Here is an 18,719-nt window from a genome sequence, read left to right as displayed (position 1 = left end):
GTAAATGTTTGGTGTGAAAATTATTAAAATTTTGATTTAGATAGATTTGTGTCAAATAATATTGTAGAGTCTCACTTAAATATATCCAAATGAGTTCAGTGCATTTACATTTTATAGAATATTTATTTCTTAATCTCAATACTGTAGGTCCTGACCCTAAATATTATAATAACGATGTAAATCCTAAATAATAAATAATATTGTGGTGCAGCGTCCATAACCTTTTAATCAGCTAAACTTACATAATAAAATATCACTGCACAATCTTTTTTTAAATTTTCTTCTTATTAATATAATGTTTTCTTTCTTTTTATTAACCTGAACATTCATATAATTGAGGTAAATTTACATAAATCAGATATTCTGGAGTCTTAACTGAATATTTCTAACATGAAACTTATTTGTATTGTTCTGATCAAACAACAATAAAACCCACTTTCCAGATTATATATTGTTGTCTGTGATTGTGAGGACTAAATTCCTCCTCCACATTCTGGAACTGGACTGCATTTCCAAAATGGAAACATTGACAGAATTTAACACTCATTAATCCATGGCAAACCTAACGTTTCTGCTTCTTACCAAGTTCACAACACGATGTAAAGATTTTAATGTACAAACTTCAGGGATGACTGCTGACCATAAGTATTCTAGATCATACTATCAAGATCAATATCAGGACAGATGTTACAACTCCAGCTGTTGCATTAGACTGCAGTTATTCACAGAGAAATTAAAACATCACATTCCTCATAAAAACTAGATGGGACTTTTATTAAATAAAGTGTTGGTGAATAAACAGTGTAAAAAGTGCAAAGCAGCTCCATTAAATCAGGAGATGTGAGACTTCCACAGCATGGATCACCATCTGCTGTGTTGATTCATAGCTGAATGTCAGAATGAACTGAGATAGAAAAGCTGCTTTGAGCTGCAACATTACGGTCTGACAATCCAACACCATCACAGTTTTCATCTGGTTGTTTTGCTCCAACATGCTGTGAAGTTCAGTTTTTACCTGAATCAATACAGAGATTCTATTTCCAACCAAGACTGGAATAAAAATTAGAATGTTATGAGGTTATTAATGCAACTAAATCCTTTCAGATGGAAGGATTTACTTCTAAGTTCTAATTCAAGTTTCAGTTGGAGCACATTGCATTCACAAAGAAAAACAGCGATACCTTCATAGCAACATTTAATAAACCTAAAGCTTCCCTGTTGGCTCATTGGTGGAGTTTGTTACTGAGCATCTGAACCTTAAATCCAGTGAGACGACCATCTTCAGTCCAGGCCAGTCAGAGAACTTCAAGACCTTCCATCAGCTGGACCAGATGTGGCATCATCTCCCTCTGAACATCTGGATGACAGGAGAAAAGACAGAAATCAAACACAGATCACAGAAATACAATTTATTCACTTTCATCATTTTATAAAAGTAGCATGAACTTTATTAAAACTTGACAACATCAGTAATGACAGTAAATGTTTTTATCTCACGAAGCTAAATTTAAAGTCAGTTTTAATGACAGTTTATCCTGAGAGGAGTGAGACTGGAGCTTTTCTTTCCTTTTTAGAATATTCCCTCAAAATATTCTGTTTCTTATTGGCTTTAGAAGCATTTTTCTTTACTTATTTATTTTTAGATACCTCAGACTGATACACTTTGCTGGTTTGTAGATAATTTCATGTACAATGGCAATAAAGATCTTCTATTATAACATATTTTGCTAAAACAAGAACTGCAAACCTTCTCAACCATCTCTCAGGCTGCAAAATTCCAACTGCAACCAAGAATTATATGATGTGATTATTATTATAATCTTTACTGAACCAGCCCTGGAATTAATAAAAATCTGTATATGGATATGATTTTCTCTGATGGGACCACTATGGAAGCCGTAGTAACAATTAACTATCCTTTGAAGGGAAAGATTAGGTCTTCATTCAGGTGGATAAAAAAAAAGTGTTCTCCCTTAAAAAAAAAAAAAATAAATGCATACAATAAAGTAAATCTCTTCTGCACTGCACACATACTACACTTTTGTATAACTCTGGATGTCAGAGTAAAAGCAGACAGATCCACCAATCAGCCACAACATTCTGACCACTAACAGCTGAAGAGAACAACATCCATCATCTTGTTCTAATGCAACGTTCTGCTGGGAAACCTTGACGTTCATGTGGATATTTGACATGTACCATCACCTAAACACTGCAGGACAAACAACCCCCTAGTCTCCATGGCAACAGCAGTCCTTGATGCCAGCTGCCACCCTCAGCAGGACAGATTAAAACTGCTCAGGAGTGGTCTGAGGAACACGACAGAACTAAGCTGTTCACCTGGGTTCCACACTCCCCACATCCACATCTGATGGAGCATCTGTGGGATGGTCCAGGATCAGCCTGGTCTAGGTAGGACCCACCCTGCAACCCACAGGATCCACAGGATCCACAGGACATCCCCAGAGGTTCTGATGAACCACTGGGTCAGAGGAGTTTTTGCAGCATAAAGGACCAACACAGTATTAGTCAGGTGGTCAGAATGTATCTACTGTTATATTGGTCATGCTGATTATATGATCAGTAAATGTTACATCAATTATAACGTCCACATTTGATCAGGATAAAACAAACAAACTATCATTTCATTCAGAAACTGTGGGGTTAAACCTAAAAACACAGACCCAACAGCAGTTTGTTTCAATAGCGAGAAACTCCAGCCTGGTTTTTCACGTAAAGAAGCTTTCAGAGCAACAATTAAATGACAGTTTTGTTCTCATTAAGTTCAGAGTCAGAGTCAGAAAAATAATGTACACACATCTGGGAAAAGAAGAAACTTTTATAAATCTTTCATTTGTATAAGTACTTCTAAACATATAAATACCTCTTTCTAAGTTTGATCAAATCACCATAACTCTGTGTCCTGTTGTAACGATGTTTTTCCCACCAGATGGCGCTACCCTCATGAATGGAGCATCAGACCAGAGTGACGTCTACAACACAACAGAAATGTCTGGAAGTCAGTGGCCTACCACTTTAAGCACCTCTTGTAATTGTAGAGGTCAAAGATAACTTTTATTTAATCGCGTGATGTCTGAATAAATTTGGTATTTGAAATATTTATGCGAAGTTTTTCTTTTCCTGATGTGTGTAAACATATTTTGGCTGACTCTGTATAATGGGTTTCTGACAGGTCACCAGGCAACATCTTTTTATAATAATGACAAACATACCTGCATTCTACAGGAGTGATTTTCCTCATGTGCAGGTAAAGATGTGTGAGGAGCTTAGAGATGACAGGAGCAGGAGTCATCCTCACTAATTCAGCTTCCACCTAGAAACAGAAAGACCACAAACAAACACACTGATATACTCTCAAACGTTCAACCTCACAGCCTCAAAATATCTGTTTAGGAAGTGTTGTGTTTCTAAATTCTGCTGAAAGCATTGACAGACATTCTCTTACAAGGTTGTGTAAAAAGCAGCCTGTCCTCTGAGCTACTGAGAAATTTTCCTGAACAAAGTTTCTACGTGTAAATCAGCTCAACAAAAACTAAAGCCTCAGTCAGAGATAACAGGTATCGCAAATTATAAAGAACTTTCTTTGTTAACTCAGACTTTCTGCTTCAACCTCACATAAAAAGGGGAGTTTAACTCATCAGGTGACTGAAAATGAACGGCTTGTGCAGTTCTAGATCCAAAAGTAGGATGTTTCAACTCATGTTTTACTACAAATACATGCAGTAATAAATAAATACAATGGCTGGTTGTTAGTTTATTCACTATTAATGTCATTTTATATACTGGATTGAACTTGAGCAGTGGAAGAGAGAAGGAATTTAATGAAATTATGGAGATTCAGAGAGGTAATGTTGCGCAATGTTAAGTTAAGCGGTTTAATTCAAACCAGCTGAATGTTAAACTTCAGTGCAGCTCAACGGGTTTCAGTTAACCTTAAAGTAAAATAACTTTTTTAAAAGCTAAAATACACAGCAGAGAAATACAGGTTGAGAAGGTCATTCTAATAATGAGGACAGCTGCTGCAGCAACTAACACAGGTGTTCAGCGGTAAGTTAGCCACCTGTGTTAATTAGCCCGCTAGCTAACTTAGCCGCTTAGCTAGCTAACGCGTCCGGACCAACTGCTCAAACACGACAAAACACAACTCTTCACAAGTCGCTGACTTAACGTACAACAAAACAACGCTACTGGTTAGAAGTATTTATCTTCTTACCGTGTTTTACTCCAGAAAAAACAAGATCAACAGCGAGCCAGAGATTCTACCAGACGTGCCGACCATAGATATACATAGACTAGATACGCTAGCGCGCTGTCTTCTATATTATCTATGGTCTGACCAATCACTGCTCTCTGGCTCCGCCCTCTGAGAATCTTGTTGTCGTTTGGCTCCACACTTGAGTTAGGTAAAGTTGGCAAGCTATTCACAGATTCGGACTTCCGCCATCAATAACTCATGAGATATACGTTGTCATAACATAAACAATGCCTCTTCCCATCGTTGTAAGCTAGACAATGCGCTACAAGGCCAGTTTTATCAAAAATCGCTGTCTTTCAAGCTGCAGAAATTACATTGACGTCTATGCACAGCTGGCTGTGCAACGAGTGAACAGGGACCGTCTGCAAATAGCAAAACCGCTGCAACAGCGAAGAGAGACACTACACAAATATTACAATTACTTTTATACACTGTAGTGTCACCAAATTTACTGCAGCCATCAGTTGTCTCCTGCTGGTCATACTACAACTCTTGGTTTGACACTAAATACAAAATCTGAATTTTAAGGAATTTTTATTATTTTATTAGTCATAAAATTCAATAACTTCACTCTTGTTTACTGTAGTATCACCAAAATCACTGGAGCCTTCAATTGTCTCCTGCTGGTCATACTACAACTCTTGGTTTGATACTAAATACAAAATCTGAATTTTAAGGAATTTTCATTTTTTTAGTATTGTTTTATTAATAATAAAACTCAATAACTTCACTCTTATGTACTGTAGTGTCACCAAAATTATTGGAGCCATCAGATGGCTCCTGATTGTCATACTACAACTCTTGGTTTGACATTTAAAAAAAAAAATCTGAATTTTAATGAATTTTTATTATTTTATTAGTCATAAAATTCAATAACTTCACTCTTGTTTACTGTAGTGTCACCAAAATCACTGGAGCCATCAGTTGTCTCCTGTTGATCATACTACAACACTTGGTTTGACATTAAATTAAAAAAAAATAATTTTAAGGAATTTTTAGTAATCAAATTCAATAACTTCACTCATACATTGTATTGTCACCAAAATCACTGGAGCCATCAGTTGGTTCCTGATTGTCATACCACAACCCTTGGTTTGATATTAAAAAAAAATCTGAATTTTAAGGAATTTTTGTAGTAAATAAAATTCAATCACTTTACTCTTAAACACTGCAGAAAAAATAAACTCCATCCAATCATCAAAAGGTCCTACTGATCATACCTTCACGTTTTTTCTTCCAAGTATTGTCCATACAGTCCTTAACTTGGAAAATATTATTAGCTGTTTAACATTATGGTTTAAATGAATCAGTTAACGCTGCAGCCTTGTAAGAAGGCATCTTATTGTCTTTCTTCCCAATCGTCAGTACTTGAGGAGACAGTCTAAACAGTTTAGTTTGGTATATTACTGTTATCTGATCCTGTATTTGATGAGGATTCCAAGTTCCATTACTATTCAGTATCATGTATTTGGACAAACAGGTGCACTGTGGATCTAAAAATATAGCACCACATACATCAAGAGAAGAGCCATCAAAGCTGATTTACTCACAATCCTTAAACTTCACACACAAGCTGCACACTAAATAGTGTGCACAACTTCACATGGCAATAAACAACCCAAATAAAATAAAATTCAGTTACTTTTGGTTATTAATGTTCCACAATCTACCAAAAAAATGGATGAGCACTTTTATCTTACAACAAAAAATATTTGAGATATATAACAACAATTTCATTACTAATAAAAAAAATCCTTAAAATCATGAAAAATAGTTAAATATCAAACCAAGAGTTGCAGTATGATCAACAGGAGCCAACTGATAGTTAGACAGAGTGTAATCTTTCTGCAGTTCATAAGAGTGAAGTTATTGAATTTTATCACTAATAAAATAATAAGAAAATAAAAAAAAACTTAAAATTCAGATTTTTAATTTATTACCAAACCAAGAGTTGTAGTATGACCAGCAGGAGACAGCTGATGGCTCCAGTGATTTTTGGTGACACTACAGTATATAAGAGTGAAGTTACTGAATTTTATGACTTAATAAAATAATAATAAAATAATAAAAATTCCTTAAAATTCAGATTTTGTATTTAGTATCAAACCAAGAGTTGTAGTATGACCAGCAGGAGACAATTGATGGCTGCAGTAAATTTGGTGACACTACAGTGTATAAAAGTAATTGAATATTTGTGTAGTGTCTCTCTTCGCTGTTGCAGCGGTTTTGCTATTTGCAGACGGTCCCTGTTCACTCGTTGCACAGCCAGCTGCTCATAGACATCAATGTTATTTCTGCAGCTTGAAAGACAGCGACTTTGATAAAACTGGCCTTGTAGCACATTGTCTAGCTTACAACGATGGGAAAGAGGCATTGTTTATGTTTTTACAACGTATATCCCATGAGTTATTGATGCCGGAAGTTCGAATCTGTGAATACCTTGCCAACTTTACCTAACTTACATATTTTAATACCTAATAGCGACAAACTGCAGCCATTACAGGGTCGTTCACAGGACTGATACACGATAGCTAGCGAACTAGCATTAGCTTACCCTCATATGTCATTTAGTTCGTATCGTCTTGTCTTCGGCTTGATACTGCTGCATCGCCTCCCAAACTCTCCTGTGTGTCTCCTGAGTGTTTCGACTCGCCGCTCTCAGCTTTCTCCGACTCTTCTATTACTTTGAATCTGACAGAAAGCCACAGACCGAGCAGCAGGTGAACCATCGCCTCCATGTACATTGTTGTGTTGCGTTTGTGTCGCACACAAATGGCGGTAAGCGACTTTCGGTCCGCCGTGCTATGACGACTCCACCCACGATGAGGTGGTACTCAATGTGATGGAAAAACAACTAAACCGAGACGAGCCGAGTCCAGTACAGTAGTGGCGAGCCGTGCCGCGCCGAGTAGGTGCTAAAGGAAACGCTAAAGGAAATGTTGTCTTGCACCGCGCTGTATCAACATTTGGGGTAGAGGACCGAGTCTTTAGCGGTTGCCAATAAAGTTTGTTTAATCCAAACCAACGTAGAGGTGAATAGCGCCACCCAGTGTATCGGAATGTGTTCACAAGCTCTGCATCAATCCATTACCTGGAATCGATTTGCCTTGACTTGATGTGCAGGGTAACCAATCAGGTGTTAGGATCCGCCCACCGACTTTGACGGCGAGGTTGACAGATAAAATAAATTCATGATCCACTGCAACACAAGGACCATGAAATAATTAAATAGTGAAATAATATGTTTTTTTTTTACCTAAAAGGAATTGCTATTTTAATGAATTAATGACATATTTAATAACACATTTATGTATTTAATTCCAATTTTAATTAATTAATGACATATTTAATTCCAATTTTAATTAGTGACATATTTAATTAATTATTTAATGGTGTATTTATTTATTTAATTTTGGCACATTTAGTCCTCCATGTATTTCAAGTTTTAAAAAAAGTTTGCAGGATGTGTCATGTTGCTTTTCTCTCCACTTAGGAAAAGTAAATTTGCTTGTTTTGCAGACAGCTGCAAAAATTAGATTTAAATGTGTACTGAACTAAATAGCCGTTATAAGTGGAAGCCTCTGTTTTGCTTAATAATTTTAGTTTCCTGGTTTTTTTGTTAGTTTGTTTGTTTTTTTTGATGAATGTGACAGAGTTCCATATTAAGTTTAAGGGATCTTTGCCTACCACACCTAATATACTCTTTCTTTGTCATTTCATTGTAGGTGCTTCCTTGGTATCAACCCTGAGAGGGGAACAAAGGCCAGCCAGGAGAAGGTGATGTTCAAGAGGTCAGGAAGCTGCTCCAGAAAAGGCATCTACTGTAAATCCTCATGTAGCCTCCTTTATAAAAAGACTCATGGACTCTGAGTGGACTTCATGTAAACCCACAGCACCTCTCCACACAGAACCTCACTTTCACAAAGGAAAAGCCCAGTCTGCAACCAGATGTTCAGGTTGTCATTTTAAGGTAACAAGTCTCAGTATTGTCTTCGGTTCAGTATAAAATACTTCAGTCCATGTGTCTCAGTTTTGAAGTTCCAGGTTTGTTCCATGATGTGGTATTTATTGAACATGATCATGAGTTATGAAAGACTGATTCTGAAGGCAGAGTACCTGAAATGTGATGTGCAATTTTTAAACAGATTGTTGACATGTTAAACATCATTAATTTTTTTGTAGATTTTATTTTGCAAGACTTGAAATTTGTTAGCTGCTGAATGTGTTCAATGCAGTATTAAATAATTTAAATGATATATAGATATCTTTCGTTACAGTTCAGGAAAAATGGAAATCCAAACTCAGTGTACCTGAACTAGAACATGCACAATGGAACCTTCACCATGAGGAAATGATTGTATGTTACTAAAATTTAATGGGTTAAATAAGTCAGTTTTTGAAATATGTTTGATACAGAGTTGCCTTTAATAAAAGCTGAATGTTGAAAAGTCATCTCTTGTCTGAGCCATTTCTATGCTATGCTATTTCCCGGGGCTTTCATTTTGAGATGTGACATTTTTAAATCATTAGTTTTCAGCAATGTTATCACTTCATATCATCTCATTCTCTGATATCAGTTTTACAGTAATAAACTGTTTATGAAGATTATAGTACAAACAGTAAAATAACAGTATAATGGCACCAACATACTGACAGTAATATACTGTAAGCATAAACTCTAAACATCATAATACTGTAATTTTTTTTAAAGTAATAAACTGTTGTTGTAGGATACAGTAGGTTTACTGTAGAATAACAGTGCTCTGCTGGCAACTTTTGCTGCCAGCTCTTTACTGTGAATTTACAGGGAAATTTCTTAGAGTGTAGTTCCTCCATCCACACTGCCCTGTCTGCGCTACAGATCAGCTTGGTTCTTTTTTTTTTTTTTTTTTTTACTTAAAATGTACAACTCTATGAAAACTAGTCATTAACTTTTATTTTAGAAGTACTAAATTAAAATTTTAATTGAAGCACATTCAGGCGTGAGATAATTACTTAATTTTTAAAAATTAAATAAACTCTAAAGCCAGGAAATGAAGATTTAGTGTACAAATTAAGGGATCATGGTTTTTAAGTTTGTGTTTCTTTTCCTCTTAAAAACTCCTGAAGCCTTGCAAACAATTTGTCTATTAAATGTTGCATAAAAAAGGCAATCAAAAATGGTTTAATTTAATCAATATTATTGGGTTTATTCATGGATTTTTATACTAAGAATTAAGGAATTTGGTGTCATATTAGAGCTCTTCTCTCATAATCAGAGTTACTTTAAACAAGGAGTGTCAAACTCATTTTAGTTCAGGGACCACATTCAGCTCAATTTCAGGGTCGGACCAGTAAAATCAGAGCATGATGACCTATAAATAACCACAACCCCAAATGTTTCCTTTTAGTTTTAGTGCAAAAATGTGAACATTTGAGGAATTATCTTTTAACAGAACATTATGAAACAACCTGAAATTTCTTAATAAAAATAAATTCCGTTTTAACAATATTATCCCTCAGTTATCATTCATTTATACATTACAACTTACAGATCACAGAGATCTACAAAGGCATAAAACATTTAGTCATCTGGAACTGAATGATATAGTATTTTACTTTATGATCAAAATGACACAAGTCAGACAAACAAAACAAAAAGGCAAAATATTACAAAATGAGACAAACGACACAAAAGAGACAAAAGTTACAAAGCAACAAAAAATGGACAAACGTGACAAAAAATTACACAAATGAGACAAAAAATAACAAAAGCGAAAAACAAAATGACAAAAAACGTAGACAACACCAGCAAGACAATAAAAGACAAAATGACAAAAACGAGAAACAGAACAACAAATAAAGGAAACACAAAATGACATAATTAGGACTAAAAACACAAGTGAGAGGAAAAGGAAACACAAAACAACAAAAACATGAGACAAACATCAAAAGTCAGATAAAAAAAAGACAAAAATAAGACCCAAAACGACAAAAGAACAATGAACAATCTAGTATTTTACTTTATGATCAAAGCAACTTGTCATGGTCTAGGAATTATTCAAAATTTATAGTTTTGCAAATTGACAATCTGCAGTTAATGTCTTCTCTGTAATTTTTACACTTTACAAAGTCGTCCCACGGGCCGGATTGGACCCTCTGGAGGGCTGCTTTTGGCCCACGGGCCTCATGTTTGACACCCGTGAATGATTTGTCCGCTAGTGTTATCTTTGTTTATGTTGATTTTTGGGTGGTTTCTACGCTGTTATCAAAACACGTCCCTAAAAATAACGTTAAAATATTCACATTCGGAAAGAAAAACCACGGAGCCAAGAAATGTCAGTAAAAATATGATTTCATTCATGTTATATACAAAATACAATTTATGTACTAAAATGTACACACTCAAAATTCCTTAAGCCTGGCCAGTGTTTACATTCAGTAAAAACAAAACTCAAACTGATAATCATCCATTTTGGAGAAAGAGAGGAAGAAGTACGCTCACAGAAATGTAAACAAACATCCATATTTACAACAGAACAGATGAGGAGGAAACACCGCGGCTTTTAGCGACCATTCCTGCCCCGCTAATGGCCTTGTCAGTGTTACACACATACCAGTGATTCAACGACGAGAATAGCTTATTAGACGTGAAGTAAATGTGGGGAAAAGCAGAAAATATACAGTCGAATGCTGAACATGGTACCAGTGGTCACAAAAGGAAGCCGTTTTACTGGACGAGATGAACATTTGAGCCTTTTTGGTTCGCTGTTTGCTGTCTTTGGGTTGTAGTGAACGAGAGGAAAAACACTTCTTTTCGTGAGCAAGTGTTTGATTGGACTTCTAGAGAAGCAACACGAGATCATTTCAAACTACTCATTAAGTGAATACTGATACAAATAGTAACGTCTCCCTTACAAAAATACACAAACATCTTAATCACAAAGTCCTTCTTCAAAAATAGCATTATATCTATTATTTTAATTACCAAGGTTTGTGGTTTTTTTTTAAGACTTCTACAGTTAAGCTCGAGGAAAAATAACATTTCTGTTAAAAACTCTCAACAGGATAGAAATAAATTATCAGCGATACAAGAGTGATTGGGGTTATTTGTGCGTGTTGCTTTAAGGTGAGGTCCGGTGGGGAAAAAAACCCGAAGATTTCAGGTGAAGCAGGTGACTTGGTGTCGCTTAAATCAGTCGCGGGTCGCCGGTTCTCCGCGGGCGTCGGAGGAAAACCCCGCTGTGCTCGACGGAACGGATTAACAGGCTTACAGGTGGGCTGTTTCCAGAGCAGCGACAATGAGAAGCCGATGTTTTTTTAAATTCCCCAGCAGAGTGAGATGTGTTCGACTGGAGACCGAGTCCTCTTAGAGTCCTTTATTCTCAGATGAACTTAGTGGAGTCTCTTTTGCTGATGAGGACTTCCAGCAGCCGCAGCTTGGCTTTAATGTGCTTGTATTCGTTGTACTCCACTGCCAGCGGGGAGCGGTCCTCCTTCTGGACGTTTCTATGGGAACAGGACAGCAAACATCAGGATCTGCGGTGGAAAAACTCTGCTCACCGTCTCTCTTGTGGCTTCTTTTTTTTTTCTCCTACCTTCCGTTTTGCCTGAAAAACTGCTCCTCGAACTCTTTCAGGTTCTTGCGGATCCTCTTTTTGTCCTCCCTCGTCTCCTGGAGCTGCTCCAGAAGTTCCCGCCTGTGAAGGAAACAGGAGGAGATCTTTAAAATTTTAAGATCTCACACTGCAGCTATTTTATAGTTTAACTGAAGCAGCAAGGGAGTGAAAACCCTGAATTATAAGTGATTTCATCAAATTGTGTTTAAAGTATTAAACCCTCTGAACCCCAAGTGGTTTCTGGGTATTTTTTTTACTCAACCAAGGAACATGGTAGAGTTATGTGACGATTGGCATACGTTTGTCCATCTGTCTGTTCGCAACATTACTCTAAAACGGACAAACGGATTTGGATGAAATTTTCAGAGAAGGTCAGAAATGGCACAAGGACCAAGTGATTAGATTTTGGCAGTGATGCAGCTTATAGTCTGGATCCACGGATTTGTTGTAGATTTCTGTATCACTGCCAGATAGCGGCACAGCGTCACTGTAACTATGACAACAAGTGAACGCTACATCAGCTGCCTGCTGATGATCACATGATTGTTATTCTACTACAAATTCACCGCCGTGGACTTATCAGGACTTATCCATCGGAAATAATACAAGGAACAATTGATTAAATTATGGGGGTGTTTCTGAGTCTCATCATTTCCTGCCGCCTCATACATATTTAGGTCACGCGATTCGGTATCCGTACATAATGTACACATGCATAACACACACCTGTGCTCAGTACAAGGTCATTTTGTTTGTGGGTACATCTATATTAAATGGACACATTCTATGCTGCTGTGATTTGTGTCTGATAAATGTCGACTAAATTAAATGCAGTGACGTAGAATCATAAAGTAGCAAAAAATATTTTCAAACGACCTTAGTTACTTTAACAACAGTCCTGTCTGTCTTACGTGGTGGCCGAGTGCAGGTTGGACAGCCTCATGTCCGTCGTGTTCTTGGAGGGCGAGAGTTCATCCACGGGTGAGATGAAACCGTCCACTTCCTCCTCCATGTGGTCCAGGAAGCCGAGCACGCTGAGGTCGGGTCGGACGGTCACGGTGAACTGAGTCTTCGAGTCTCCGTCGTCCTCCGAGCCGTCTTCCTCCTCCTGGGAAGAGATTACGGAGAGGTCAGAGGGTTAAAAGGCGGCGCTGTGTGCCGGGCGGCCGGGCTGAGACGCTGCCGTGCATTAGGGTCGTGCGTGTTAGTGGACAGCTGTTATAAATCATCAGGGTAGAGCAGCAGAATGCACCTCGATGCTCCTCGTTTGTGATTCCAGTCGTTACTCATTAGACGGAGTTAATGTGAGTCCGAGCCAGCTTCAAATCATCAACGTGAAAGAAACCTCAAAGATCCTTCCGACTGACCAGACTTTTCTTTTCACTAACTGATGTTATTGCACCATCTAAAACAGGGGTGTCAAACATGCGGCCCTCCAGAGGACTTAACTATAAATTGTACATTTGTAAAACTATAAATTTAAAATCATTTCTAGACCATGACGTTATTTTGATCATAAAGTAAAATACTAGATTGTTCATTGTTCGTTTGTCATTTTGTGTCTCACTTTTGTAATATTTAGTCTTGTTTTTGTTGTTTTTTGTCTTTTTTGTCTGACTTTTGTTGTTTGTCATGTTTTTTGTGTTTCTAGTTTTTGTCATTTTGTTTCTTGCTTTTGTCATTTGTTGCCTCGTTTGTGTCATTTGTGTAATTTTTTGTCTCGTTTTTGTCATATGTCCATTTTTTTGTCGCGTTGTAACTTTTTGTCTAATTTTTTGTCTGTTTTTTGTTTTGTTTCGTGTCGGTCAAATTTTTTGTCGTTTTCTTTCTTGTTTTTGTCATTTTGTGTCTAATTTTTGTAATATTTAGTCTTGTTTTGTTGTTTTTTGTCTTTTTTGTCTGACTTTTGTTGTCTGTCATGTTTTTTGCGTTTTGTTTCTAGTTTTTCTCCTTTTGTTTCTTGCTTTTGTCATTTGTTGTCTCGCTTGTGCCATTTGTGTAATTTTTTGTCTCGTTTTTGTCATATGTCCATTTTTTTGTCGCGTTGTAACTTTTTGTCTAATTTTTTTTGTCGCTTTTTTGTTTTGTTTCATGTCGGTCAAATTTTTTGTCGTTTTGTTTCTTGTTTTTGTCATTTTGTGTCTCATTTTTCTAATATTTAAAAAAGTAAAAAGTAAAATACTATGTCATTCAGTTTCAGATACCTGTGACTAAATGTTTTGTGCCTTTGTAGAAACACTGTAGTCTGTCAGTTGTAATGTGTAAATGATAAACTGAGGCATTACGTTAATAACTTATTTTTCTTAAGTAATTTCAGGTTGTTCATGTTTTGTAAGAAGATAATTCCTTAAATGTGAACTTTTTTGCACTAAAACAGAGGAAAATTTTGGAGTAATCATTATTTATAGGTTATGATGCTGTGATTTTACCGATCACTTGAGATCAAAGTGGACTGAATGTGAACTAAGATGAGTTAGACACCCCTGCTCTAAAACACGTCTGCATCACACTGGCGGAGCGACTCAAACATCAGCAGCTACTGATTCCACATCTGTGCAGACAGGCAGCCGTCCAATCAACAGGCAGCAATCGGGTTCATTAGAGGGTAAATGGTAGTAAATAAGGGGGGAGGTGGGGTTGGAGGGACGGTGCGCGGATTATGGAAGCGGCAGCAGCAGCTCTTCACCTTGATGTCATCGAAGAAAAGTGCGGTTTCACCCTCGATAATGGGCTGAAGGAGGGGACCTCTGCGCTTGCTGGAGGGAGAGCCCTGTGGTGACGGTCAAGAAGGAGGAGTTAACCACGCTCAGACCACACCTCGGATTGTGGTGACATTTTTTGGTTTTTAGTTGGAGCTAAAGAGGAGGAGTTCTTCATTTTTGTTCTTTTTCTTTCCAGCTGAACGTCACCTTTATCCACACATAAATAATTCCCACATTTTCTCAGAGGAGTGTGTGCAAAACAGAACAGAAACATTAGAACAATCAAAAAAATAATAATGATAAAAATAGGCAATATTTACCAAAGACTGTGCATAGTTTTGTTCATTTACATCTAGCATTTTTGGGCTAGTTTGTGCTCATTTGAGTTCAAAGTTTTCAGGCAGAACACTGCATCATAAATTAGTATTAAGAGCAGTAATAAAAATCTGATAATGTATGTCATTTTGTAGATCTTTTCAATTTGGATTTTGGGATTCAGACATGGTGACAACAAAAGAAATGAAACTAAACTGCGATTATTTATGTTCATACAGTTAATGCAGCAGAGTGTGAACTAGTTTCCTGTTGCATTTTGTCATTAAACTGTTTTATTTTCCTCTTTAAATGGTCTTACTATCATCTGTAAAGCTCTCTGAATTGCTCTAAGCTTTGTCAAAGTTGCTATGATGATTGATTGCATTTCATTGTAGGACTTTCTCTAATCTTTGCGAAATATTTAATATTTTTACCTGCTTTACCTCGTGTTTATTAAAATAAAAAACTAGGAAAGCACTCACATCAAAATGTGTCCACAATGACATAAATCTAGTCAACAGTTACCCAAAAATAGTCTAAAATGACGAGAACTTTCTAAAATTCCTAAAGATTTGTTTAATTTGTGTCTAAAATGAGGTGGAATCCATCCAAGATAACTCAGGTTTAACCAAAATGAGTCCAAAATGACAGAAAAATGGCAAAATTGACAAAAATTTGTCAAAATGAGTCTAAAATGACAAAAATCCTTTCAAAAGTGTTTTTCTAAATGTCCCAAATGACTAAAACTGATCCAAAATTCCTAAAATGTGTCAAAAATTAGATTGAATCTGTCCAAAATGACTTGTGTTTATCCAAAATTAGTGTTATTAGGCCACATTTCACAACTTATTTGGTTTATTTTCTCACAGGAGTGTACGCAAACCAGAACAGAAACATGAAAATAAACCAAAAAAATAATAATAATTAAAAATAGGCGACATTTACCAAACATTGTGCACAGGCTTGTTCATTTAAATCTGATGTTTTTGGGCTAGTTTGTGCTGTTTGCCTCCAGGAAAGCTCCATGTACTCTGCTGTAAATAATAATCTACAGAGCCACTCAGCATGATGGGGATTAGAGGTTATGTAAAGGGAGAACTGTGTGTCCATAATGTAGATCATATCTTACATAATAAAGATGGTTTTTTTTAATATCCGAGTAGAAGAATAATTGAGGAGCTTTACATTAATCTGTGAGCGGAATTATTTTTTTACATAAATAAGTTGCATTAAAAATATTAACTGGATGTATTTTCTGCTTCCTGTCATTAATTCTTTACAGCTTGTGAGCCTCGGTCTTTTCCCGTGACCTCAGTTTGCCACCTGTGAATCCTTTACGACCGAGGATCCGGTGAGCTGCTAAATCTGGACTTAAGAGCCTGGAAAGGTGGATCACACGTCTGTGGCATGACTGCCGCCCGTTCCAGCAGCACGAGCCGGGATTAGGTGTCTGCAGACGTTTTGACAATGTGCTGATCCGCGGCGCTCGCTTGTAAAGGCAGGTTAAGATGTGATGCTTACTATGACGGGGATGGTGGAGGCTCTGCACAGGATCTGCTTCACCAGGCGGTATCTGTCGTACAGCGGTTTCATGATCTGCCTCTCGCTTTTGGTCACCTGAGGAAAGAGGGAAACACAGATCAGCGTCTTCCTGTTGTCCTGAGTGAGCCTGCAGGCTGACAGCAGTAACACTAGAAACGAGAGCGCAGTACTCCTCCAAGGCTGCTCATTCCCCCATATGGCATTGTCAGGAATACAAGTCTATGTGTCAGTTCAGTTCTCAGCAGAGTTGTTCTTTAATTCAGCAGTCAACAACCACATTTTTCTAGTAATTTCGCATCATCTTGTGTTGACTTTGCATCTTTTTCTGGTAATTTCATATATATATATTTTGGTGATTTAGCATCTTTTCTGGTGTTGATGCATTTTGTGGGTAATTTTGCTTCTTTTTGTGTTGATTTAGCATCATTTTCTGGTGATTTTGTGTTAATTTAGCATCTTTTTCTAGTAATTTTGCATAATTTTGTGATGATTTTGTATATTTTCTGGTGATTTTGTGTCATTTTCTGGTGATTTCAATCTTTTTCTTGTGATTTTGCATCATTTTGTGTTGATTTCGAACCTTTTCTGGTGATTTTACATCATCTTGTGTTGATTTAGCATCATTTTCTGGTGATTTTATGTTAATTTAGCATCTTTGTCTGGTGATTTCACTTATATTTTGGTGATATAGCATCTTTTCTGGTGCTGATGCATATTTTTTTTGCTGATTTTTGGTCTTTTTGTGATGATTTTGCATCTTTTTCTCGTGATTTTTGCATCATTTTGTGACGATTTAGAAACTTTTCTGGTTATTTTGCATCATTTTGCATTGATTTTGCATCTTTTTCTTGTAATTTTGCATCATTTTCTATTGATTCAGCATCATTTTCTGGTGATTTTATGTTAATTTAGCATCTTTTTCTGGTAATATCACATATTTTGGTGATTTACCATCTTTTCTGATGATGATGCATATTTTTTGGGTGATTTGTGGCCTTATTATGGGAATTTTTTCTGTTTTTGGAGGGGATTTGAATTTCTGCAGTGATTTGGAATCTTTTTGTGGAGCTTATACATTTCCTTTGGTGAGTACAGAGTACTGAGCCGCAGAGAAAGAATAAAAACGTTTATTTTATTTTCCGGCGGAGTCTGCAGGGTGTTTTATTTTGAAAAATGACTAGATTGTCTTTCCATCACTTCTGTCTGTGCTTGTTTCCCACACTGGACTCAGCTGTCAGTCTAACCGCTGCCAAAATTAATAAAAAACTACCATCTCTAGAGAGCTCCTTTCAAAAGAGGGAGGGACTCGATGCTAAAACAGAAGAAAAAGTAAATACATATTCAGAAATAAAAACTATTTTTATTCATTTAGGGCACATTTTTTTTAATAAAAAAAAAATAAATAAAAAATAATTATTTGTTATGTGCACGATGACCGATCTGTAGAAAACTGAAAAAGGTTAGAGGCCGCTGCTTTAATTGTGATGGCAACAAAAGTTGGCATTTCAAATGTCCAGAAGTAAAATCACATCCATCCATTTACATTTTTTCAACAGGAACACACAGTGAAAGCTGACCCCACACACACACACACACACACACACACACACACACTCTGGCTGCAGACATTAGTCACCCTTCACTGGAGATGTAGGTCACCATCAAGTGGTAGAGAAGCTATATCTTCTGTGTTTGAGCCAACATGGCTGGCAGGAGATCAGATGTACGAGGTGAGGATTCTGTGTTCGTTTGCTCGACATACAGAGCTGCAGGAGGACTTACTGGTCGGCCGTGTATGCTCTCGTAGTAGAGAAGAGCTTTCTGCAGGGCGACTTTCTCTCCTCCGATCTGCTCCCGTGTCATATCCTGTCAGCAGGGTACGAGAAGTGAGTCAGTCACTGCGGTTTCAACATGGCCTCAGTGTTGCAACAGAGCTTATTCCTCATGTTTGGTTCTCTGCCATAACAAATTCAAACCCTGCTGAGGTCTTTAAAATTCATGCTGTTTGTGTTACATGTAACATCCATTTGCTGGAGACGTTTTATTCATTCACCCCATGAGAGCGTACAGCTTTACCTTGATGTCCTCGGGCGGTTCACCTCCTCCCTCTTCTCCTGCAGCTTCTTCAGAATGGTCTCCAGCGTGCTCTCCACCGGCGGGTTGGGCGCCTTCTCCTGCTGAGGTTTCTTCTCCAGCTGAGAGCCGAAGCTTTTGGGCAGCGTGTTGCTGCGCTGGCGGGTCAGAGGCGGCAGGTCCTCCTCTGACTTCATCAGCTTGTGCTCTGGT

The 18,719-nt window shown here is 37.2% G+C and overlaps 1 long non-coding RNA gene and 1 pseudogene across 1 annotated transcript in view; one reads left to right on the top strand and one right to left on the bottom strand.

Moving 5' to 3' along the window:
* The window catches only part of LOC129350690 (uncharacterized), a 35,252-nt gene that overhangs the window by 14,517 nt on the left and 2,016 nt on the right, over positions 1–18,719 (top strand). The window lies entirely within an intron of this gene.
* On the bottom strand, positions 10,593–18,710 carry LOC129350688 (protein FAM13A-like; annotated as a pseudogene).

The sequence above is a fragment of the Amphiprion ocellaris genome, chromosome 15 (assembly GCF_022539595.1).
Source record: "Amphiprion ocellaris isolate individual 3 ecotype Okinawa chromosome 15, ASM2253959v1, whole genome shotgun sequence".
Classification (NCBI taxonomy): Eukaryota; Metazoa; Chordata; class Actinopteri; family Pomacentridae; genus Amphiprion; species Amphiprion ocellaris.
The sequence above is the reverse complement of the archived record's forward strand: the minus strand, read 5'-3'. Positions and strand labels throughout refer to the sequence as shown.